This window comes from Meleagris gallopavo, chromosome 6 (genome assembly GCF_000146605.3).
Source record: "Meleagris gallopavo isolate NT-WF06-2002-E0010 breed Aviagen turkey brand Nicholas breeding stock chromosome 6, Turkey_5.1, whole genome shotgun sequence".
Lineage (NCBI taxonomy): Eukaryota > Metazoa > Chordata > Aves > Galliformes > Phasianidae > Meleagris > Meleagris gallopavo.
In genome coordinates, this window is record NC_015016.2 from 43,756,978 (window position 1) to 43,783,380 (window position 26,403).

Here is a 26,403-nt window from a genome sequence, read left to right on the forward strand (position 1 = left end):
CCTGCTTCTCACTTCAGCTTTGCCTGTCCCGAGGTCAGGAGGAAACCTCAGAAATGACTTCAGGTTTTAGGTATATTGCCATGCCCAAGTATAAGCTGCTAATCTGTTTCTGAGCTTGTGTTGAGCTACTGGTCAAGTGTTCTTTTGTTCAAGATAGTCCTTGTTCGAGCAATCCTATGCATTCCCTAGTATTTCAGGAGAAGTTTTAACTTTTTCAGTCCTTTAGTACAGCCTGAGGATATTTTCAGAGTCTTTATTAGCTTGATGCATCGCTTACCACGTGCTTCTCCCAGCACAGGGACGTAGATGTTAGGAATGTTTTCTGAATAGCTGCACAGTCATCATCAGTAATATAATACCTGCTCCAAAAACAATGCCTGCGATGTTATGCTGGCGCCTACAACATTAGAGGCAGATGTTGATGTTATGACAGCAGAGGTGGAACCTTCCTGCTATTGTTCGGGTCTGTTTTCGCACCTTGCGATTGGTGGCAGCAGATGGGCAGTGTGACAAAGTGGCATCTTAATTAAGCAGCAGGCATTACTTTTGGAGCAACTTCATATTATATCGAAACAGTTCTTATTTGGTACTTTGTAGGCAGAAAGATGAGTACCCCAGAAGTAATATGTCACTAATTTAAATTAAGATGTTTTGCTTTACTAATGTGTTTCTCCTGATGCGTGCTCATTCTTGGTTTCAGTTCAAGCACCTGCATTCACTAACCAGTTAACTGGTGAGAGGAAATGAAATGCTGTGAGTTTTGGGATTGCGTAGAACTGCCTTTTCTACAGTCAGAAGGGGCTCTTTCCTATGTTCTTGAAGATGTGAAAGATCCCTGCCACGTAGCAGAGGGTGCTGAGGCAGGGCAAGGGGACAGCCCCAGTGGTGTGTGCAGTGCGGTGGTTGTTCCTCGGGCTGGCAGTGAGGGCAGCGTGTCCTGCTGCGGGGTGCGTTGTGTGTGCGGGAGGCAAGGAGGGGATGCGGGAACCTCTGTGCAAACTCTAAGGTTCCTAAAGCAGAGAGACAATCCGTGCTTTTCTTTTAAAAATGGAAAATGGTTTATTTAGTTTTGTGCTTTTTATTATTTTGAATTGTTATTTTGAAAATGGTGATGGTCCATTCTTGAAAGAGAAATCCAAGCAAAGCATCTGGATTGGATCTTCTTGCTGAGTTTCAGCACTTCTTTGTGTCCAAACTGACCTGTGGTTCTCCCCAGAAGCAGCTGCCTCTGTCCCTTCTTTAGCTTCTTCTCCTGCCCTAGGTAGGGATGGGGGAAGAGGATGTAAAGGATGGGCTCATGGGAGCCTTGTTCTGTCAAGAGAAGGATGATCAGGAAATGGAGGCTCCACATGAGCCTGCAGGATGTCCTTGAGTTGGGCTCTCCCACCTGGCTAAGGGTAAACTTACGGGATCCTCGCACCCCTGTGATGTTTGAGGTCCTGCTGTCAGACTCGTCCCGCTGCCCTGGCACAGCAGGTCCGAGGATGGATGCCCTGCCCTCTTCCTCAGGACTTGGTGAAGAAGAGATGAGAGGACTTGGGAAGGGACGAGGGAGGGGGTCGGGAAGGAAGGGCTCGTAGGAGCCTTGGCTGTGAAAAGAAGAAGGACCAGGCAATGGAGGCTTCACGTGAGCTCGCAGGATGGCTGTGAGCTGGGGCTCTCCCGGATGAGGGCAAACTTACAGGACGGGAGGATCAGCGCCAGCGTTGAGGCGGCCATTTTGTGGGAGGTGGACGGATGCTGGCGCCCCTGCGATGAAATTTGGGGCGCGACCTCTTCCTGGTTGGCCTGGCAGCAGCAGAGAGATGGCCAGTCTGCCCCGATGGAGGTGGATCCACTTCCATCAGCTCATCTGCCACAGGTGGATCCACCTCCATGGGCTCTTCTTGGCTGCCAGGCGGGTCCACCTCCATGGGCTTGATGTCATCAGCCTCTTCCAGCAGCCGCCTCTTCTTGAAAGGTGGCTGCTCCATCCTGTCCTCGAAAATAACAAGAAATACAAAGTATCTCTTGGAGAGATCAGGTGTGCTGCTGCCTCCGGCTGTGTCAGCTCAGGGACTGCAGTTGAGGGCGGTTTGGTGCCCATGGCGACAGGATTCTGAGTGCCAGGTGCTGGCCCAAACATGGCGGCTGGCTGTTGGGGCCTGCAGCCATTTCTGGGAGGCAGTGGCAAGACTGTAGCAAGAGGGTCAGTCGGGGCAGGGGCTTCTCAAGCACCCTGCGCTAGGTCTTAGGTTTTTCTTTTGTCTCGTCCTTATTTTTGTGAAGGCTGATGGTGCAGATAGCACCTTTGGAGGTTTGATTGGTTGTTGGTACCATGGGTTTGATTCAGCCTACCTCAATTAAGTTTTCAGGAGGACAGAGTCTTCAGCCTTACAGGGACCTTGGTTTTTGGAGTCTTATCTGTGAAGCTGCACAGTGAACATGAGTAATACAAGATTTTGTCTGAAAGTAATGCCTACAGTTTTTTTATGGTGGCCTGACACATCAGAGATGTGTGCTGTCATTGTGGACGTGGCAGCTGAACCTTCCAAAAAATATTGCGTGTAATTGATGGCAACAGAGGTGCAATGTGACAAAATAGCATCTGGTATGGAATACGTGTGAAGTAGGAAAGGTGTGGAAGAGCATTCCTCCATGCGAGTAACACCTGTTAACCTTTATAGGCACTTGCTGAGTGTTTATGGAGTCTGAACTGTGATGTATTGGGTGGTGCAATTCATTAGTGGTGTCTGCGACAGCATTTTGCCTTGCACTGGCACAGATTGTTATGAGCTTGGTTGGTGAAAATGTTTAGCTAATACTGGTGGCTGCGTTGAGAAATGGTGTTTTATAACTGAGAATTTCTTGTCAAATATTGTTATTGTGCTCTTTGTTGTTTTAATGGAAATAAATATGAAGTGTTACTTTTGGAGCAACCTTTGACCTACGTCAAAATAACTTATTCTTCAGTATTTTTTAGGCAAAAAAAATGAGTAATACTTTCCTTGATGAGTTTTGTTTTTACTTAGTAATATAAATAGGCTTTCTTTAATAAATTAGTTGTCTCCACCTATTCAGATACATATCAAGGGAATGGAGATGGGGAGTGGTCTACATGGATTTGTAAAGCAGAAACTGCCTGATGCACCTGGTAGCTTTTATGGTGGAATGGATGCCTTAGGAGACAAGGATGAGGTGGTTACTGCGGGTTTACATTGACTTGTACAGGACTTTAAACACTATCTCCCGTAAGCAGACAGTGAATTGCCTTGAAATCTGGCTGAACTGCTGGTTTGTGGTTAGCAGCTCAAATTCCAGCTGGAGGCTGGTCTGTAGTGGTACACCTGAGGGGTTGTTACTGTGGCCCATACAACTTTATATCTGCTTTAATGATCTGAATGATGGGATATAGTGCACCCTCACCAAGCCCTCAGATGCTGTGAGCTCAGTGGACTGACTAATAGACCACATGGTTGTGCTGCTTTTCAGAGGGACTTTGGCAGTCTGAAGAACTGAGCAAGGAAGAATTTATTTAAGTTTAACAACAGCAAGTCCTGTGTCTTGGGAAGAACAACTCCATGCATGTGAACACAGTGGTAGATGATGCTATGCAACAGTAGAGCTTGCAGTGTTTGTGGCAAAGGCAGCCAACAGCATCCTTGGCTGCAGTAGAAGGCTGTGGCCAGAGGATCACAGGAGCTTATTTTTCCCTTTAGCTCTGCTCTAGCAAGACTGCATCTGGAAGTCTGTTTCCTAGACTTGTTCCAGAAAGATTAATAAGGTATTGAAGCACCTGTCATGCAAGGAGAGACTAGAAGACCTGGGACTATTTATAACAGATGAGACACGAGGAGATCGGGATGAGAATTTATCAATACATGTAAGTCTCTGATGGGGAGGATTGAAAGAGATGGAGAAAGACTTGTCCTAGTGGTGCCCAGTGAAAGAACAAAACGCAGTGGGCATGAACTGAAATACAAGAAATTCCATATAAATATATATATAAAAAAAACTTTGCCGTGAATTTGGTCATACCCTGGAACAGATTGCCCAGGGAAGCTGAGACATTTCCAACCTTGAGATTTCTTAAAATCCAGCCACAGTCCTGAGCAGCCTGCTCTTGTTGACCCTTGCGAGCCAGTGGAGTTGGGCTACATCTCCAGTGGTCCCTTACCAGCTCAGTACTTGTGTGACTATGTTTTATATAGAGAAGTAGTTGAAGGAACTGATGTGCTCATAACCATTTCAGGCACATAATGATCATAACTCAGTGAAGAGTGTTAATTATAGTTTAATTTGTTCACTTTGGAATTGAATATGCTGAATTAGACTTCTCTTGAATCTTGTGTTATTCCGGTTAGAAAACTGATAAACTTGCTCTTCTGTACAGACCCAGAAAAGTTTCCCAATTATTATCCCAGACTTAATTTGACTTCTCTCACTATTTTTAACAGCTTCTGTACTTTATTTCTGACCTCAAGAGTTGCAGTCTTCTATAATAGCCACACTAACAATCTACAGATTTGTTTCTTGAAATAATTCTGAAAACCTGCTTTAGCAGAAAGGCTTAATAATTGGAGTTCCACATCTCAATGTGTTTTTTTTCCTACAGATCTAAAAATGAGTGCTTTTTTTTATGTGCAAAGCAGTGAATACTCACACCACTTTTCATTCCCAAAGTGCTCCGAATTTGTTGGCTAATTAATATCCAGAATGGGCTTTGGAGATCGGTATAGTTAATTATCCTTTCTTTTTTTTATAAACTTTGGGAATTTGGAAGAGTGACACGTGGGACCCAATACAACAAGCCTTTGCTTTTTTGCATTGCTGCCCCAGCCCAAATAATAGTTTTCCTGCAAGTTGTATCAGAAAGTATACAAGCAGAAAGAGAAATGGATCAAGATTTCCTGCTCCAGTATCCAGCCTGTTCCCAAACACGGAAATCATTTTTCATTCATGAACTTCCTTTTATTCCATTCCAGCAATTAAATTTGTCTTGGAGATGGGACAAACAGAACTTCATTAGTCCATTTCTCTTCAAAGTTGTTGCAAATTGTTTGGCTTTGTTTTGATAAGCTTTGCTCAGCACATCAGCTGGGAATGTGCTGTAGTGAGTGACAAATACATAGAACACGATAAAATTTGTAATAATATTTTGAAACAAGTTAGAACCTGATATTTTGGTGAGATTTCTGTTTTGCGCCTCTTTCCAGAGGGGAAAAAGCAAGGTAAGTACTCTCCTTCTTTTGTATTTTTGGAAGGTTGATCAATTGCACTAGAAAGATGGGGAGAGGAAATAATGTTTTTTTTTTTTCTAAATATGCCATAGAGAGTAAAAGGAGTTGAACTACTTGGCTTCTGCACAGTAGTGTACTTAATTCTTTCATAAGCATCTTTATTAACAAACAGCAGGGCTTCATATAGTGATAATTTTTTCAGCCTTCTAATGCAGGAAAAGGAGAATTTTACAAGAATACATATAAAAATTGGGACTTTGTATGGGAGTATTTGAACTGATTTGGTCACTTCTAGGTATTGAAGTGAGTCCCCTGAGTCTGCATAATTAAGAAAATGGCTTATGGTAGCCATACCATGTGTTAATACAGATGTTGGTGTGTAGAAGAAGATATACTGACAGGCTAAACCTCAACTTTTTTTTTAATGCCATTATATAAAGAGAAGTAAAGACAAGTTTATGATCAACAGAACCACTACCAACAGAATATTTATAGCGGGGTTAAGTAAATGATTTTATTAACTTATTTTTGAATGATTGAATCAAGGCTGTATTCTATTAAATGAAATAATTTCAGAGGAGGAATTAGGAGATACAAGAGAGAACCTTCCCAAAAACAGTGGGAAAATTGAGTGCAGCACCTGTTTAAATGAGTTTAAACCAGATGGTTCTTCAAAGTAGTTAAGAGATATTTTAACTTTAATTTAAACAGACTCATGAAAATGACAATATAATAAACTCTGACATTCCAAAATATCCCCTTGTGCCCCAGTTAACCCTCTTCCCCTTCTTTTTCCTCTTTCCTTGCCCTATCTGCAGTAAACCACCAAATGAGTCTGTTATTCTCCTGACTTGCACTGGAGGTGAAGTTAGCACTGAGGAGCTCTGAAAAGAATCAGTGCAAGTAGTGGAAGAAACTGGGCTAGTGAGCCTTCTGCTTTTACTGGGACAACAGCCACATTGTGTGTCCTATGAATGAAACTGTTCAACATAAAATGTTGGTTTTTATTCCCTCCTTCCAACTATAACTCTATTCCAAAATGTTATTCCCCTCATGATACAGAGCTTTCGTTTTAGCCAAAATGTGTTAGTTAGAATTGAGGCAGTTCTCATTGTTGTTCTTTTATTTAAATAGTTTTCTTTTTTCCCAACTTCCAGCACTTGATGTTTATTTTGGTAAGCTATAAAAACAAGCTCTTCCATTGGCTGTCATGCGTGGGTTTTTTCTCCACTTTTGGCTAAATGAAAAAGCTGTACGTAACCTTTCAGATAAGGTCCCACCAGGGTCAGGTATGATGGCTTTTAATTTTCTCCCTGCCAACACCTCTTGTGATATGCCCTCTGTTTCTCTTGTAGCCATGTTGCTTGTTTGGAGAGCAAAGAAAAGATTTTACTGGACCCAACCTCAGCAGCATCTGGTGCTATGTAGGGAAGTGCTAGCTGAGCTGCAGGAGAGGATGCTTAGTACCAGTGTCATGTTGGGAGTGACTCAAGGAGATGAGAAACTGTATTGAAAGAAACTGTAAGACGTGAGGGAGGTTATTAGTGAAGGTTCTTGAGGACTGGTTTTGACATTGATCTTATTTTTGTTTTCACTGATTACCAAAAAGTAGGACAAAGCTAAGAAGGTACTAATCAAGTTTGCTAACAGGTTAAATTAGGAGTATGTAAGAAGACTGTCTGTCATACAGGATTGATCTTGAGTAGGGATGAATTAGAGATGGAAATGAATTAGCATGTAACTGCACATTTAAATACTTTGAGTAACAGTGAGTATTCTTCAGATCTCATTCACTGAGGAAACAAAATCTTCGAGGAAGGCCAAGCTGTACTCTTTAGTCAGGTAACAGCTGTCTGTGAATCTTGTTTAATATACAGAGAGGTCTGATTCTTCCTCCACTGGAGGGAGACAAGGACTAATGAACAAATGCAGACAAATGTCAGATGTGCAAATTCACGTGTAACAGCTGGAAAGGAGTCTGATTCTTGTGATGTGGAGAATATTGCCATAGATAGGTATGTCTTCAGTTGAGTTCTATGAAGTTGAGCAGAACACAAGACAGTGAATGTCACAGGGGATGCATGAGATGTGTGCTTGTATGCTTTTTTTAGTTATTAGCTTTTATTTTTTATTATTCAGAGCACATGTGTTTTTGAGATGATTTGTAACTCATCAGAAGAACCCAGCTGACTGAAATCAAAGCAGTCCCAAGAATGGTGATGGGAGCATATCACAAAAAACTACTAATATCCTGTCCTGTGCTCCCTGGAAAACTGCAGACAATTTGAATTAAAAATGTTTATTATCTAATTTTACTGTGTCAAGTTATTTAATTGTCAAGTTGTTACGAATTTTGTGCTGTTGCAGTTCAGTTACTAAGACTATTTTTTTTTCTTTCTCGTTTGAAGAAACACAGGCAAGAAGACTCCAGTAAAGACAAGGCACATAGTCATGAATAAAGGAAGACTTCAACAGTAACAGCAAAATTAAAGGTGTGAAGAGAAGAATCACTTAATTCTCTGCTCTAAAGTTGACAGAATTGCAGTACTGAAATTTTTCTGTTCAGGAGCCAGGATGCTGTGCAGTAGTGAGACTGACAGACAGAAACTGCATTGATTGTTTTTTAAATGGGGAGGGGGTAAGCAGTTATAGGAACCTGAACAGATTAGTTGTGTCTTAATGTGCTGCTCTTTTCCACGCTGTTATTCTGGATGCTGTGTCTCTACTGTGGAAAATGCCATACAATCACTGCTGCTTTTCCAGTTAGCATCCAGCATTCACAAAGATCTATTGTGCAGGGATTTCATTGTCTATATTAAAAGATAGTATTGGAGGAAACTACAGCAAATCAAGAAATTTGTATACACTTTGCAAAACAACTATTTTGAATTTGTCAGAATGTTACTATCTGACTGGAAACTCTTCATTTTTTCTCGTTTATTCTTCAGTTATGTGCCCTCATGGTGGCTCCTTTTAGGCTGGTGTCCTCACTAAGAAATCAGACTTCTCTTGGCTGTAAAGCTCCTGGGGACTTGCACAAATACTTGGCTGTTTTGGTAAGTCTTGGTGATAGCAATCACACTCATAGGATTTAGCACCTTTTGATGCAATTTAGTTCTGGTGATACTTATGCTAGTGTTTCACCTGAAGTCTGCAGTTATTCTACTCCCTCATGAATATGTTAATTATTTCACACTTCTTTTAAAGAAAATCTTTGCAGTCACAGAGCTAACTTTGCATCTTGGGGTGGTATTTAAATAACTTCATGGAAAATGTATAAGTCTAGGTTTAAAAAAAGGGTAGTGAATAAATTCAGTGTGGCACAAATCCGACATCTGCATGCAAAAAATATTCAGTGCAAGTAAATTATGCATCTTTTTTGTTACAGTGGTTCGGAAACCATACTTGCAAATATTACTTTAATTACTATCTTTATTGTACTGTTTCTAAAGAAGTTTTCTACTTAGCAGCTGACTACTTGAAATCTGATACACTAAATATTTCCTTATTTCCTGATGTGAGATGCATCTTTTATGATCACTGCCATATTCTAGTTTTCCTCTGTTGATGAAATAGGTACTTCACATGTTGTTTTCATTATGCCCATAAGGACACAGCATAACGATACTATTTTCTCCATGTTTTATATTTTTGCACTTAATTTTCTTTGTGTATGAACTTTCTTGTAGTAAAAACTTTGTCACCCATTTTGTTTGACATTTTGTTATTATTTTAGATGATTCCTGGACGTGCTATCAGGCTAAGTATTATACTAAGCTAAAGTTCATTAAATCATTATCTCATGGAATAAAACTTATTAGCGTTGAAGGTATAAAGAATTACAAATATTTCTGGTATTTGTAGTTTTTGCTGTTTTTCATAAACTATTAGAAATGTCATAAAAATGACAATAAGAGCCATACAACCTACTTTTCAGATCAGAGTAGTTCAAAGAAATCTAAATGTGCTTATACTGTTTTGTTCACATCTTAGTTTTCTGAAGCCTATTCTAGTCAAGTGGTGTTTTTTTAGTTGTCATCCATGAGTCTGAGCAAGGATTTTTAACTACTCCAGTAGCTTTCTGGGATGTTTTAGGAATGATTTGACTCGAAGATTTATGCTGCTCTTACGACCACTGAACTTCAAAGTTGCATGATCTGTACTGCCAGCCTGAGAAGGGAAAGAGCCGTGTTTTCCATGGATGTTAGGGGAGCTGGTAGCTGAGGAACAGTGGCTTTGAGGAGTATCGTAACTTAGCTAGGAATGATTAGGAAGTTGCTTCCAGAACAGGTCTACTGCATTTTAAGCTGATGTTCTAATTAATGTGTTTACTCTGCATCTGAAATTGTTATTGTCTCCCTGAGAGCACCTGGATAATTTGAGTTCTTGAGTCTTTGCATCGGGGCATTGCTGATTTTGTAGCTGCTTTTATTTGAGTATTTGGATTCTCCTTTCACAGGGAAATGCAGGATGAGGAAACTCTTCCTTTCTTGTTTTGAGTTACAACTTCAGTGAGTCTAGAGGTAATAGAAGTGAAAATACTGTAATGGAGTCAGATGGGGAGAGCTTAAACTTTAAACTGACTTATTCAACTGCCAGGAGGAAATACTTCTCTGTCGTCTAAAAATCAAGTTTGCTTAAAAACAGCAGTCAGAACACTTTCTCTTTTTGTTCATGGACACAGTAACTTTTAATTTGTAGGTGTAAAGTGGATGAAGGTATACTCAAACATCAACTGCTCCTCTCTGTAAGAATGCAAAGGTACTCAAAAGGCTTTGAAACAATCAGAATAATTTATACTGTTATTTTCCACTGCAGTTGATTATGCTTGAGTCTGTAGAAGCCATTACTCTTAAGACCTGTACTTCAGATATTGTACTTGAATTTGAGGCTTAGGGGAAAGACTTCAGCACCAGAGTTGTGTGTTGACTGGTGTCAGTCCTCAGAAGTCATTTAGGCAGATATGATGTGAGACTGGGATTGTAGCTTAATGGAAGGGTTGTAACTGAGCCCTCCAGGGAATTGAAGATGTTTTCAGTTGTAAATGTAATATGGTAACATTCCTTGGTGAATCGTTTTTGGTTTAATCTCTTGCTAACAAGAGGCAGGGAGAGAAATAGGCACTGTGGCTTCCTGATGTGAATCCCTCATGTCTCGTGTTATGAATAGGCTTCTCCTGAGCTCTGTCTTGGGGTACTGCAAATGTAGAATTGAAGGGTAAAATATTGATGAGAATTGCTCTGTGAAATTTCTCTTGTCCTGTTTTGGGAGTGAATGCTCTTTTGCTTTCAAGATAGGCGTTGCTTTGAAACCAAACCAAAAGCACACTAACAAGTGCATTTGGCTTACTTGCAATCAGCAGGTGTGTTCTAAAGTGTAATTGACTCCTCTGCATAGATGCTAAAGGTTCTATCCTTTATTTCCTAGTGTAGGTAAGTCTTGAAGGGGGTATTGACCCAAACCAACAGTCCTTGGCTACCTGTGGATTTGAGGGTTCTTTGATATGTTCTGAGATATTGTATACAAATTTTAGTTGAAGTTGTGCTTGATTGTAGATTCCAGAAATGATATAATCACCTGAAAGCTGAAAACTTCAGTTGTCAAGTAATGTTAAGAACTGTAGTCTTGTGCGAATAATTTTATATTCGGATACCTGAGACACTGTGTTCAGGACTTGCTGTTGTGTATGTCTTGCCTCAATAACACACCACTTTGCTTTCATTCTTTTGTTGTGGAGTTGAAATTCTCCAGTGGAATAGTCGAGAGGGATCTGGATGTTTTGTGCTTTACTAAGATGCAGACGTGTGGGCAAATGGGAGCCCAGCCCAGGCTCATGCTGAAACAAGCAGTGCGGGCAACTCTGGTCGGAATTTGCTGTGTTTGCAAGGGAATAAAATGTGGATTGACTTTGGCTAACTCTGCATTCCAAGGTCATGTGGAGGGACTATCTGTGAGCAATTTCATATTCAGCTTTTCTTTGTCATCCTTTTTACTCTTTCTGAACAGTAGTCACAATTAGAGTACCTACGTAATTTATCTTCTGTAAACCAACTGGTTATGGAAAAAAGGTGTCTTACTGGGCTAGATGGAAACAATTTTGTGAGAGATTACAAGATAAATTGGCACAGCCCAACCTAAAGGAATGGTGACTATTTGTACGGTGGCAAAAGTCTTAGTTCATTTTGAGAGCTTCACAGTTCAAGAATCAATTGGATTTGCATATCCCAAAAGTTCAGGAATTGATTTCCTAAATGATGATATTCAAGGCATAATGATCATGTCTGCCTGTTATTATATGATCAAATATATTCCATGGAGGGTGAATTATTTAATCTCGGTGGAAACATGGAATTTTCATGATGCATTAGGATTGTAATGGGCACTTTTTTTTTCCAAAGGAATGAAATTGTTCTGTCTTCTAAACAAATGATCTGTGATGCCTTGAAGGCTGCTTGGAGAGGTAGATAATTAGCTACCCCACTGCCTAGAGAAATAGCTTGGAGAATTTTAGAAGTCTCATGCAAATGGTTTGGGATATTATACAAAATTAGTTTCAGTTAGGCTCAAATTTATCTAATTTAATTTAATTATTGGGAAAAGTAAATCTTTGACTGAGGGGGAAGAAAGGAAACCTGACACGAACAGAAGTCAGGGCAAAAAAAGACACTGCAATATAGACTGCAACAATTAGATAGTGATGGATTTACAGCTGCCATTTACTTTGTAGGCATTCACCTCTAAGGCATCAGTAATGACTTTGTTCTCTAAGACTTCATCTATCAGAATTAATACCCTAGGCCACAGGTGGAATAATTACTAAACTGAATTAAACCCTGTTGCTCGTTATGTCTGTATTCTATTTTAGCAGACTGTGTACTTAGCTGATAAATCTCCATCCTTCTGGGATTTTGAAGTTCTAGGACGTCCTGCTTGTTCCATTTAAAGTTGCAAGGGGTCTCTGGCAGGGATTGGGTGGTTCTGTGAGGTGGAAACTTGATGTCTGTAGCGGGGCTTGAGAGCTTGATTACTTGCCTGTGGGAACTGTGGTGGCTCTTTCATGTTCCTGTGATGTCTCCAGCCATCTTTTCATTCCAGATCGGGTTGAGGGTGCATCAAATTTCTTCTTAATCCGAGAAAGATAGTTGAGAGATTAGAGGAACAGGTGGTGCACAGCTGATTGCTGGTGGCTGTTAGCTGCCTCTTCAGTTTGCAGAGCTCAGGCAGAGAGCAAAAAGGAAAAGGAAATATATTGGAAGTGGCTCAGGCTTTTACAGCTTGGTCTGTGGTTTAATGGCTGAAATGAGACCAGAGAAGCTGGGACATGGCAGTTGTGTTGCCTGAAGTAGATAGGCAGACTACTAAGGTAGGGTGGTGTGAGTCTCTCCTGTTTGAGGGACATAAGTTAATGCTGTTACATGGAGGATGAAAAGAAATATGTAGTATATCAGGGTAGAATGGATGAGTCAGTGGAGACAATAAAGAAAGAGGGAAGGGTAGATTCGTGCTGAGGTAGTGGTCAGGGGGTTTTAACAGATGAATCTCTGCTGAGACCAGTAGAGCTGGGAAGTTTTACACACACACTCTTCATTAGTTGAACTGTAGCAACTTCAGTGTACTTTTGTTTTGTTTCATCACACGTGATGGTTCTGTAGGATATTTTAACAACATCAAATGTGATGTGACCACTGTAAGAGCAAATTTACTGAGCAGTCTAAATACATGTTTCTGATAAAGCTCCCTCAGCAAGCGTTTACTTCACTTGCTGCTTTTGGAACATGTCCTGAAATTTTCATCTAGCATGTTGTCTTGTGAGCTCTCTTGTTCTTAAGCAGTATTTTGATGCCAACTTGAATAATATAATTAAGAGTTTAACAGCAATAAAAACATTTTATTTTATGGCAAGTGACTATTTTAACTGACACTTTCTCCATATGCTTATCAGTAGAGGAACTGGATTACTTCACAAGATAAACAAGTTTCAACGAGACTCAAACGAAAACAGTGTTGAAATTATTCATGCAGCCACCAATGGTTTAGGAATATATACATATGTTGTTGTTCTAAGATAGTCTGAGGTTATTGTGTTGAAGATACAGGCAAAGCTTGTGAGCTTTAGTTGCAAAGCTCTGAAAGCAAGGTTCAGTTGACCTGTAGTTGAATTACTTTTGATATTGTCATGGTTTTATGATTTTTGGTTGCTCTACAGGCTAGCTCAGTTGGTAGAGCATGAGACTCTTAATGCTCAAAACGGAACTGGGCTGAAACAGCCTGTAAACTGTTGACAGATATGTAAAGTTTATATGATGTCCTGAAAGTTCTCTTTAGCCCTTTAGGAAATTAGATGTGTCGTGAAGCTCGAAGTGTGGTATTGTTTCAGATATAGCAGCCTACACACTCAAACGTTATTTAAAGGAATATACCCAAATTGTTTAATTGTGTACAACGTTATCTTGGTGTTTAATAGCTTTATTTAACCTGTGAAGTATCATGTCATCTAAAATATATATATATATATAGAAGGTGCTTGATCAAAATACTCTTGTTTTCAGTTCTATCACTTTCTCAGTGACGGGACTTCCTTTTTCCAGGTCAAACCAGTCAGTTGAAGAGAAGAACTAGGGAAAAGGAGCACCTTGAATCTATTCTCATTTAAAAAGAAGAAAAAAGTTAACAAAAACTAAGCCAACAACAAGCCAACAATTGACCCCAAAAGATTGCCATTCTATTCTAGAGGAGCAGAGGTGCCCCAGCAATATCAGCAGTACAAGAAGAGTGCTTGTGTATAACCTATACATACCTAAATTGTTTGCTTCTATGGTAATTGTCCTGAAAGTAATGCAAAAATTATTTTAAAAGGGAGCCTTAAACTTTTTTGCAGTTAAATTCTTCGTAGTTTGAAAAATACCTTGTTTTTATTACTTGCTTTTATTATCTTTAGATAGATATTTATTGTTTTTTTGCTTATAATAAGCTGTTGAAGCTTGATGCTATACTCTTACCTCTACTTGAAATTCATCCTTCCAGTTTTCAGCATTTTATTGTTATTGTAACATAGTTTGTAAGAAGAGGCCCAAGAATCCTTTTTAGGAGCCACTGTCCTTACCCTGTAGTGAGTGATGTTCATGGCAAAGATCTGTAAACAATATTTGGCAGAAGCCAAAAATAGGTCAAATGTTGATGATTTCCATTTGAACAGTTGGGATTTCATTTTTAGGTAACTCTTAGGTTTCCTAACTGTGATTAACAAAGATAAAGACAGATAAGCATCTTTTTTTGTTCTTGTAATTCTATATTGATGACAAATCACCTTGAAATCTTTTAGTATCCCCTGTTTAACTAGCTACCTTGTTTTTAGTCACCTCAAGTACATGTGAGAATCATTAATACGGAGGCTGTCATCAAATATACAAATGTTCATAAATGCTGCTTTCTGGTGTTTGTGTTTGTAGTGTGGTGTTCATGCAAGTTTTTTCCTTGTTTAGCAGTTAAGGCCGTACTTGTGGATCTGTTTTCGGCCATTACTGACAATTCCTCTGTTCTAACTTCACAAAAGGTATCTTTTATCCATGAAGGATAAACAAAACTCTTTCAAAGCAGAAACATGACATTTCTGATAACTTAGGCCCAAATGTGAGTTTAATGCATGAAGATCATGGCTGTAGGAAAAGGAGAGGAGTATGGTTTGTTGTTGTTTTTCCCAGAATATCATCATTTTTATTATTTATTGTTGCTGAAGTTAGAAAAATAAGTAATCTTTTTTTTTTTCAACAAAGAACAAAAATATTATTCTTGCTTGTAGAGGTGTGCCAAAATGGTTTGTTAGTTATGGATGAACATTAGCATTTGCTTAAAAACTAAGAATTCCTCAGCGTTTATGATGGTAACAGTGCCAGCAAAAATACAGACATGGGAACACATGCTGTTTGGCTTGGAGGCAAGAAGGAGCTAATGTTCTGTAAGCATCTAGAGGGAGAATATTATTATTTTTCAACCTAGAAAACATTGGTTAAAGGCAAATGAGGTGCTAGATAACAATGGATGGTCCTTTGTAAGGCAGCACTGTCCTTGCCACACAAAAAGTATAGAAAGATCTCTAGGTAACTTACTCAAATAAATATCAGGTGTTCTTTTCCTTCAAGCACATATTGACTTGCAAACCTTTCTCTAATCTTTCTTAATCTTTGTCAATATTTCCTCTTCATGCAATAAATACCGAGAAGTCAACACAACCGAACTTCATGTTGATTTTTGCACCTGTGTTATTTCTTTGCCAATTTCACTGAAATTCGTGTGTAGCTTGAGAACGATAAATTAGACTGGCAACGTAAATCCTATTATACAGTTTGTAGTAATAACTTTAATGAACAGTTCAGACCTCTGGCTGTAAGCAAAACTCCCCCAGACCTCTTCTAAAGTGTTGAGGAATATTAGGTATTTTTGACCTTTGATATGTGTGTTTCTTCCTAGGCTGAATGTAGCCTTGCTATGTTACTAACCAATTGAAGTCTCTATTTAGTTATAATGTATTATATTGCTTCTTGTAAGATTCTTTAGATAACTGGTGCACCAGACAATCATGAAGCATCCTGTGTGGGCATGTACTTCTCTAAAAAAAAAAAGTGGTTACAAGCATATTCTTTAGAAGAAAATGGTGTGGTGTTTTTGTTGTTTGTGGTTGGTTTCTTTTTTCTTCGTAGTATCTGTTAAGATCACTGACTTTATCACACTTCCTGCTGTGCTCACTTGTTTTGCATTTGAGCAAAAACTTCAAACAGTGGAAGAAGCCTGAGAAACTATTGCTTCTGTTTGTTGTTAACTACAATATCTGGTCTGGCGGTTGGTGGAGGTGACGGAAAGGGATATTCATGGAGTCAGAGCTCAGCTCCAGCCCTTAGTCACATTGTGGGCACTGCATCAAGTCTGAGCTGTAGCTGAGTGCCAAGGACAGCCGTCTGCATCTCTATCATCGTTACCTCCTTAAGCTTTCCTAACTAAATTTCCAAAGGTCTAGTGAAAACAGTGAAGGTGAGATTTGTTAGTGATATTGCTCAGAGTGAAACATTAGCTCCTTGGAAACTGCTTGCTTAATAGCAAACTAATTGCCTTAGAGGTAATGATGTATACTGTGTTATAAGTTAATAATGATGCTGTATGAGCATAAGACTTGTCTGTACCTCTTATATTTGCTTGTCTGATTGTCTGCAAGAGTGCTTCATGTGACAAACATATCAAGACGAGTAATTCATTCTCAGAAGTCTAGTAGATACTACACAGTATATACTTGGGTGTAGCATGTATATGGAAGGAGAAGCCCAGTTCAAACACAGAAATGAAAGTAGTGGTGGAACCTCAGTTCTAGCCTTGGGAAGTAAAATATGGGAAGGAGAGGAAGGAGTTAAATTGTGTGCATGAACAAGTCCTGAGAAGAAATTATGGCTTGGATTGCTGTCTCATTTCCAAATTGTCAAGCCCCGTCCTAAATCTCTGAGGCACATGTGGGTGTCTGATGTCATGCTGCTGAGGTGATTGTCATCACTGGGTCGTGTGGAATGTGGGTCTCTAATGCTAACTAGCCAAATGCCACAGACAGAAATTAACAAAACAGCAATTGTTGTCATGGTATTGAGTAGACTAGCTGTATATTTTCTAGTTAAGTATTTTCTTCTCAGAAAATCAAAACATTTTCTGGGGAACTACTTACTTCCTTGACAAAATTTGGCAGAAGATCATTGGAACACTTTGCTGGCCTTTGCTTGACTTCATGACATTAAACTCAATAAGATTAGCACTGAACCAACAGGGACTTCAAACAGTAGGGATCCTATGTGATCAAGGAATCATGGGGAAAGGTGCAAAGGGACGTCACATATTTAAGACTTGATTAATGTTTTGTGAGAGAACTGAGTTGAGATCTATGATTCAGATCAACTTTGGCTGTTTAAGTAGCCCTGTTAATTAGCATTAAATCCTGACGTAGCTGTATTACCTGGTATGCATTAGTAGGAAACTGTAAAATAAGTTATTAAACCCAAAGGGCATTCAATGTCTCCTGTCGTAACTAATGAAAACAATACAGCAATAGGAATAAGGGAAGGCCATTCATGTTACTGCTTTCTCTTCCTCTAGAATTTCATGTCTTATTAAAAAGCTTCCCAGAAGGATTATTGGTCTGAAATTATACATTAAAAATGAAAACACAGTGTACTGTTATTCATTTGCCTACAAAAACAAATGGTTACCATAAAAGTATATTGTTTAGAGAAGTCAATTATGCCTTAAAGAGGGAAGAAAAATTTTTAGCAATATTTTGGAGAATAAGCCTCTGAAATGCATTGGATAAAAGAGCAGTGATGTAGCTGGGGATGCGTAAGTATTTTGGTGTCTGCCTTTGTGAAGATTTGGGACTGGTTGACACAGCTCCCTTGTGAGGGTGGCAGTCCCATTATGTTTTTTCCAGGTTGGCTGGTGTAATTGTTTTTTCTGAGGTTATCAGCATGTTCAATCAAAAAGCTAATATGTGCATTATTGCTTTGCTGGTTTTTAAGCCCTTTTCTCATTATAGGTATTGATCTTGATTAAAAGCTGTTCTCCAAATGTTTGGATCCATTGACATGAAGTGATTCTTCCCTCTCCGCCTGCTACCAGAGGGAAGGTAGCCTCATTCAGGTTAATTGCCAGTGCTTGATGCTAAATGCAAATGCCAGAGCACTGCTTGAGGTGAAAATTCAAAAATAAAAAAGAGCAGCTGTTAAAATGTCCTTTCCTTCTGTATTTACCAGAACAGCATGCTTTCCATTGGCATCGGAATATGCCAGAGAAAATGTCATGAATACTGTTTTCAAGACAGATAATTTTCAGTTCTTTGTCAGCGAATGTGTATTGTCTCAGTCCTTCACCAGGATTTGGGGGAAGGGACAATTGCAGCAGACAGCGGTGGGTATTGAAATAAACAATGATCAAAACACAGCCAGTGCCAGAAGGGGGACTGATGTACAGGCATGTTGAGTGCAGACAAAACAAGAAGCACTGCCATTGTAATCTGAAAAGTGTGGGTGGGCTCTCATGTCCATGGTGGTGATAATTTGCCCAGGTGTACATCTCCAGTCAGGATTTGCAAGAACAAATTTGCAGCCTTTCACAACAGATAACCAGTTCAAGAATACATGCAGACGGGCCTTTATAAATGTTTTCTCTGCAATGCTCTATCTAGTTAGGGCCTTACAATGGTGCTCTTTTATTGTAACTTTACTAATAGTGATGGAAAAAAAAACTTGCATCAGCCTCAAGATATTCTGAAGTTTAATTGTACACTACAACCTTCAGTTTTACAGGCAAAAGTAAAGAGAAGAGCAATTGAAACTGGTTCCCTGTGTAGAATTCCTGTAAAGCCTGGGGATTTGATGCTGGATGGATTATGGGGGCTTTTTAAAACTAGCAGTGAAATGTGGGTTAAAAATTCCCAGAATTATTTGGTTTAAGATAATTTGTAAACCATAATAGACTGCCCTAGTGGCAAATGTGCTTTACTTAGCATTTGGGCTTTATTCCTTGTCTGAAATGGTTTTGTTTCTGTTTCTGGCTCGTAGATCTTCCTATATGCTTGTCTGTCAGGCAGAGATCCTTCCACTACAGATTTCTGTTTTGTCCTGTGTTTAGTCAGACACTATCCTTTAGTTATTCTTCTCTGTTGAATGGACTGACTTTTGGTAGAAGATGAAATTTCAACTTTTAATCATTTTTCTGAGTCTCTTCTGATTTATTTTTTTTTCCTCTGCAGCATATTTTAGGTCCAAATTGTCTTTTGTGACAAAATAAATTCTGTTACGAACTCGGTCTCAAAACAACCCTAAATGAAATGTTTTGGTTTGTCTGTCTGTCTGGAAGATTTCTCTTGTCAATATTTTCTCTCAGCAGGTAAAAACAAAGGAAAATGGAAACTTAATCTTGGAGGCTAAATGCCTTGGTGCTCTGTGCTCTGTTGGTGTTAATGTGTATTTGCCCTGAAAACAAATGTAGTCACACAGCTACCTGCCTGGAAGGCTCCTTCCAAATTGCATTTGGCAACAACTTCCCCAACACGTGGACAGGAGCCTCACTGCTTAGTCTTCCTGATGGGTATTTCTTTTATTAGATTGTATATGTAATGATAAATCGATTATTTTCCGTTTGAGAAGTGGGAGAGGAGTGGAGAAAATTACTCCAGGAGCTAGGGATCCCTAGAGGAGTTGTTTTGCTTAGCGTATCTTCCTTTCTACAGACTGAATTTCTTCCTGTAGCATGAGAACGCGAGTTTAGGCCTAATTAACACAGTGCCAGAGATAGCTAGAATCCTAGAGATTGTTGTGAGAGAATTTCTTTCCTCTCTCATCAAAGATTTTAGCTTTGATGCTACTGCTCAAACTGAACGTACGTTGTCCCAGAAGATCTTTGTCCCTCTGGAGGAATTGTTCAAAGTATATGTATTGCCACTGTGAATGAAGACTGTCAGGTTTTTCAGATGCAATTTTGGAAAAATATTTCAGGTCCGTCAAAAGGAAGCAAGAACTGTGTGCTTTGTTGATTACTGTGTCTCATGATCTCAAAGGTTCTTGGAGCAAGGGTTGTTTCTTGCAATGCCAGGCATCCACCTATTTAGCCGGCTCTCATGTTATCTAGAATAGAAAACTCAATACAGAAAACTAAAAGAATATTCTTAAAAACAAACAAACAAACAAAAAAACATATAGAGGCCTCGTTTCAATGTAGCTTATAATTATTCCTTAAAATGCAATGATCAAAAGATTCATCTATCTGCCACTGTTTGTTCCTTTTTCTGAGAAGTGGGCAGAGCACACCTCAAAAAATGCTTAAACTTTTTACCTTCGCTTAAAAAAAAATAAACTAAAAATGAGGTAAATTTAGTGCTTGTTCTTTTTTTTTTTTAATTCTGTTCATTGTGATGTTCTAAACTGAGCTGCTACCTTCATTTCACTTTGTTCAACTCTAAATAGAGCTGCATCCATAGTAATAAGGTGGGAAGATAATCAAGTCACTCTTCTCTTTAGGAATTTTTTTCTTTTTAGAAAGTCTCATGTAAAAATGAAGCAGATGCTCACTATTGAGCTTAGGCAATCTCCTTTTAAAAGCCAAGATTATTTATATTTGGTTGAGTTAAATGAATACTTTTAAGTAAGAAAGCAAAGGAACTGAGGTATGCTTGAACACAAATATTGATATGTAAGTGCACTTAAAATCTCATACTTTGAAAAATCAAGCTATTTCCCCATTCTGAATTTTATTAAAGGAAATATTTAATGATAGAGGAAAAACTTTAAAGGACACATCACCTCCTTAAATCTCATTTGTTTATCTTCTCATTTGAAGTGCTACATGATAAATTAACTGGTGTTGATACAATATTTTATGCTGTGCGCTTCTATTTCTATGCCTTTAATAAAAATAGAGATTTTGCTAGGAGATATTTTTCCTTTACCGACATTCTTAATGTGTTTCGATTTCAAATAATCTGTTTTCATTTTCCCTAGTTCTTTGGCATTATTCTGGTTCTTCTGAATGACATAATTATTATTAATAGTGAATATAATTCTGTTCAAATAAATAATCTTCAAAGAAGTTTTTTCAAAACAGAATCCAAAAAAGAATAAAGTAAGAATAAAGGAGACTGGCTTTCCTGTATCTTGCTTCCTCTATGGAGCATCTGAGGAATAAGAAAGTCACCAGTTGTCAGTCAACACCAGTGAAACATTCTCACTTGATTCAGCTTTAGATTAATTGAAACAGGCAATATTGCTTGTTGCCCCTGAAAAGAATAGGAAGTTATTTTATATGGCTGAACTCAAATGGAATATCTTGGAAGATGAGTCCAACTCTTACACAGGCATGCTTTTATTGTGTTTGATATTTGTTCTTGAAAGAAAATATCCTATTTGCATTTGGAAAGAGATGCTCATTTCAAAGTCGAATGTGCTATGCATGATCTAATGTATGGCAGTTCACTGAGGCTTTATAATCCTCTGGTGGTTATTGGAAGCTATCTTGAAATATCATATTTTGGGGATATCAGTTTCTTCTTAATTCAGACATTTATTTGTTGCCTACAGAGAACCAGCTCTTTCTACCTCTGCCAGTATTAATCACCTCCTACTCAGTCACTTGTTGTCTTCCAAAAAATGTCAGGGTCAGAAATAATCAAAAACTTGTTTTTGGATCTTGCTTGATAGATGGGACAGCAAAGCCCGCAGCAGGTCAGTAAATTGCTCTTGAAAACCTAGGAGCTTTACTCAACAATATTTTTTATTCAGTTTGGCTCAGTGAATAGTTCTTCCATTTCTGAATCAAACCTGGATCTTGTGTAAGGTATCCAGACAGCTCCTCTAGTGAGGTCCAACTTATGATGCTTTTCAGTAATTGTAATTAGCATTTGAGTCTAAATGAATTAAGAAGGAAAGCCCGAATAGGATTTTCAGTCTTTCTTGAAATAAGATGAAAGTAAACATAGGCACCTCAGGAACCTCAGCCATTTTGACCAACAACTTTACCTGCAGAGTTGATCCGCGTTAGGGAAATTAAAGTGAGAAGACTTTCTTCAACCTGCTACAAGCCTCTCCGGGGAAGTAACATCCCATAGCAGGGCAGTAGAGCTTTGTGCTCAGGTGCTGGTGAAGAGATGCTGTAAACCTGTGTCACGGTGCCACCTGGTGACTCCCACAGGAACAGGAGGTTGAGGCAACTACATCAGGCTTGCGTGTGCATCAGTCAGCTAATTCATTCCACCAATTTGCCCCCAAATTCTTCCTCTGGTTCCTGCAGCGATGAAGGAGTGGGAGGTATGACTCAATCCCCCAGAAATAACTTCTGATAAGATATTTCATGTTTAACTCTGGATGCTGCGATCCACAAACATGTTGAACCCTTAAAGTTACCGAAAGGAATGGACAGTTCTGTTTGAAAGCACAGCCAGAAGCATTACAATGTCCATGCAGTAACTTTTGTGCCAAATGGATAACAAATATGAATTATTTATAGTTCATATTGTAACTGCTCTGCACTGTCAGTCTGTGCAGGAAAATGATGTCCTGAAAACTCAGAACAACCTTTTTGACGTACACAGAGGGATCCTGAGGGTTTGCCAGTTGTCCCCTTAGAAAGAAGAAGTTTGTATTTCTAATAATGTTTTTCTTATGCTTGCTAGATACGTTTCCATTTTGATCATGATCAGATTTGCATCATGTTTATCTTCATGGTGGAATATTTTAGGAGTCAGCACAATTGCTTTTAAAGCGTCACTTTGAATGTCAAGTGATGTCTGACACTGTGTAGCTGGCATTGACAGCTGTGTAACCTTCCATATTAGACTGGAGTTGAAGACATCAGTTGGAGTCTACTGATTCTCTGGGATGGAGATGGCTTGATCACTGTTTTTCTCCAGCTGCCTGCAAGCCTAGCATGACAACCTCACTTAAGTTTAGAAGGATATTTTTTGAAAATACATGTGATTTTTTTTTTTTAAGACAGGATAAATAGTGAAAAGCACCAGGAGGCGGAGTCTGTGGTCTAATTGTCAGCTACTGAAAAATATTTTTCTACTATAAATTTTCACTGTTTCAAGTAGATGATTATTTTATGTAACTTCATTTTTTTGTTTTACATCCAGGTTGAATAATGAAATAAGAAAAAAAAAAAAAAAAAAACAATGGCTGTCAACCACAATTGCAGTCCTATCTTCCTTAACGCATCCTGGTGTAGGACAAGTGAGAATACATTCCCTTCTGCTCACTGTCCAGGCAGGAGGGCAACCTTTCCCCATGGTGATACCTAATGTTGCTCTATCCTTAACTGCCATAGACAAGTGCGTACTGAGGATCCAAACATCTTTCATATTTTAAAAGCTCCACCTGTCTTGAGAGCATGCTTTGCCTAGAGTGGGTCAAGGTCTTTGACATCTCTTCTGAGACAATAGCATTTAAGTCTAAGTCATGACAGCGTTCTTGGACACTCGTACAACACTGAAATGAAAGCTTGTATTAATGCAGGATAGGTGTTTCATAGCTAAATACTCAGAAGTCAGGAGAGAAAGTTGATGATCTCGGTGTAACATTCACCTACATAAGGTTTGTCTAGGTTGCTGAGAAAACAGTTTACAAAGGAAAGCACAGGATGTGCCAAACACTTAACGTCCAGCCTTAATGAGTTAATGATATCTTAATGGTTTTTTTATTTTCCTATTGTGTCACTGAAACTTCTTACCTTTAAAGGTGACTTAAAGGTTGTTTTCTTCTTTTTTTTGTTGTTGTTTCTGCTTTGTACAGATTACTAAAGAATCTGCCTTATGTTTGCTGCTATGTGGATGCTTCCTGCTTTGAAAATCTTTTTGGAATGAGATGATGTTTGTATTTAGCTGGTATCCAAGGGCAGCAAACATTATTAAAAACACAAATATCAGGCTTTTCATGTAAGGAAAGAAAAAAGAAAAAACCACCAAAAAATCTAGTTTCCCAACCAATGTCAGTCCTCTTCCTGCTTTCCAAAGCATTTTTCATCACTAGTATCTGTTGTTATTACTTTACTGTTACCAAGCTGTCAGTTAATAGGAGCCTGTGCTCTCCTTCCCCTCTCTCTAGTGTGTTTGGAAATATGTTCACGATAAGGACTGCAGATAATCCCACTATAGAAAACAGACAAACAGTGTTCTGCTTTACTGTTTGAAGCTGCATATTAACATCTTTTCTAGAGAAAACTTCATTACTGCACCTGTGAAGGACTGTTTTGCTTCAAACCCCTCTCCTTGCTTTTGAGATAGTGTCGATTAAGTGACTCATGTCACAGCTCTTGATTGAGAGAGATCTGCTTTGGTGATTACATGTTAAGAGTCTGCTCCTAATCCATTTAAATCACTTGTAAATTACTTGCCTTCATTTTCTCATTGCTTTCACTATTGTGTGGCACCTTCTTATTTGCATGTCAGGGTGAGCTATTTCCTCATTCCTACAGAACTGACTTGGATAATACCACAAAGTATAAGGAAAACACACAGTAAAGTTTCAGCTATTATGTTACAATGGTATGTTTGGATTCCTTTGAACAGCTCATCTACCAAGCCAGCAAAAATTCCTAGATTATCTTCGCCTGGATTATCATGCAATTGTATTTGATTCTGAGGACAGCTATTTTCAGAAATTAGAAGGCTGTTTTGGTCTTCAGCAGTGCTTCTCTCATCAGATATTTTTTGGTCCCTGCTTAATGTCTGGATTTGTTGTTGGACTGCACAATTATTTTTAGTGCTCTCTAGACATTAAACTTTTTGGAGGTGAAACCTTACTCCATCCTTGCAGAGCCTGAAGTTGCAGGAGTCGTTGGGGCAGTATGGTAGAGATGATGCAGTGATGGGGACTACTACAGAGAGGGCAGCAGTTCCTCCTTTTCTACTCATCCTGTGGGTCCTGCTGTGGTGGGCTTGCAATACTCCTTGCATCACAACTTGAGCTTTTCTGACCCTGCAATAAACTAGCTGAGCTCACTGGCAAAGAAGAATGCCAGTCATTGCATTTATGGCATTAGTTTCCTGCTGGATTAATGAGGTGAATACTTCTATCATACAGTTAGAAAAACATTACAACTGTGAATTATTGGACAATAGAAAAAGTAGCAGAGGAATCCTCGTGTTATCCCGTGAACCTGATCACTATTAGAGATAACACTCCTTCCACGTTTCTTCCATTTCCAGGCTTGTAAGTAATGCAGCTAATGGCTTCTCTTCTACGGGTAACATTAAGGTACTTAGCATCTTTTATAGTGAAGCTCTATTTCTCGGCATCTGTAAAATAATATTTTTGCAGCCTGTTACTATCTAATCATAGGCATGGTTTTACTTTCTGCTTTATGAGCGACATTCTTTACCTTGGATAATTGCTTGCTCCTGTTATTAGCTGACTAATAGATGACCATAACATTGATTTTAATAGCTCATTTTGCTCACAGTGGGCCATGGGAGACTAGAAAGACTAAAATCTTTGAGCACAGAAGAGGAAAATATAAGTCAATTTAATTTTATTGGATGAAAACCACGAAGTATAGAACAAAATCAATTTCAGCATCATCAGGAAGTTGCTGTTTTCTTTATGCAGTTTAAGTTTCCTTCATAAACTTTTCTGCACTAAGGTTAGAATTTTGTTTTGATGCTTTTGATACCTTTCTTCTGGTTCTTATACTAAGGCAAAAGCTCCTAGTTCCCCAAAGAGAAACTTAAACCCACCTAACTGCATCTGAGTCAGCAGAAGTTTTTGGTTTCTTGTGTGCTTTTTTCTTCTTACGCGTTGTTGTAATGGAATTGATTCAAAAGCAAACAATTCTGAAACTGTTAGAACAATTTATTGTATTAGTATATTGTCACTGCTGATTCTGGTAGTCCTCTGACCTCTGCGACAGGAATATCTTCCTTATTTGTAGTGTCATTCAAGGCAACTGTAGGCGTTTGAGAGTTATCGGGACTTGGCTTACCTCAGTTAGAAAGGATCTTGGAGCTGGTAAGCAGGAATATGACTATTAATGCAAGAGCGCTCCTGAACAGATGCAGCCTCTGCAGGAATGGGCAGGCTGGCCAGCCCTAATCGCATCAGCTGGCGTGGGAATGGGATGTCTGTCTGTCGTGCCTCCATCCCTCACTAAGTACTGGCCAGCAGCATCCCTGGGGCATGTGGATAAGCCTGCACTTGTTTAATAGTATTGTTGATTCTATCCAAATTTGGGAATGGCTGTAGCGTATAAATACTTGAGGTCTCTTCTCCAGTCTTATTCAGGCAGATTCTGGCTTTGTTAATTGGTGAAAAAATATGGCTTTTTTTTTTCAGTTTTGAATTGTTTTGGTATTAAAAACAAAATCATATCTTGATGCTATCTTGATTTCTATTGATGAGTGTACTTGTTAATGTTATAGATTTTAAAGAAACTTCCATATTAAAGGCTAAAAGGTTAACAACTGAACCCAGATTGTCTCCAGTGAATCAAGCTCAATTTTCTTGAGCTTGTTGAAAGCAATCTGCTCCAAAGAAACTAATTAGAGTGAATACAGAATGTCTGGGCTGTACAGCCTATGCACTCTCAGAGATTTTATTCATTTATTTCCTGTAATTTTGTAAAAATCAGGTAGTTGTCTGTCTCGCTTTCTCTTCTGGTAATGCTGATGTGA

The 26,403-nt window shown here is 38.9% G+C and overlaps 1 long non-coding RNA gene across 1 annotated transcript; it reads left to right on the top strand.

Annotated features, from left to right (window-relative positions):
• The first annotated feature begins 2,194 nt into the window (after positions 1-2,194).
• LOC116216194 lies at positions 2,195-15,809 on the top strand. Its single transcript, XR_004160176.1, has 4 exons — positions 2,195-3,862; positions 7,628-7,711; positions 8,168-8,275; positions 13,808-15,809. It is a non-coding gene; the product is annotated as an uncharacterized LOC116216194 (long non-coding RNA).
• Positions 15,810-26,403: the final 10,594 nt, after the last annotated feature.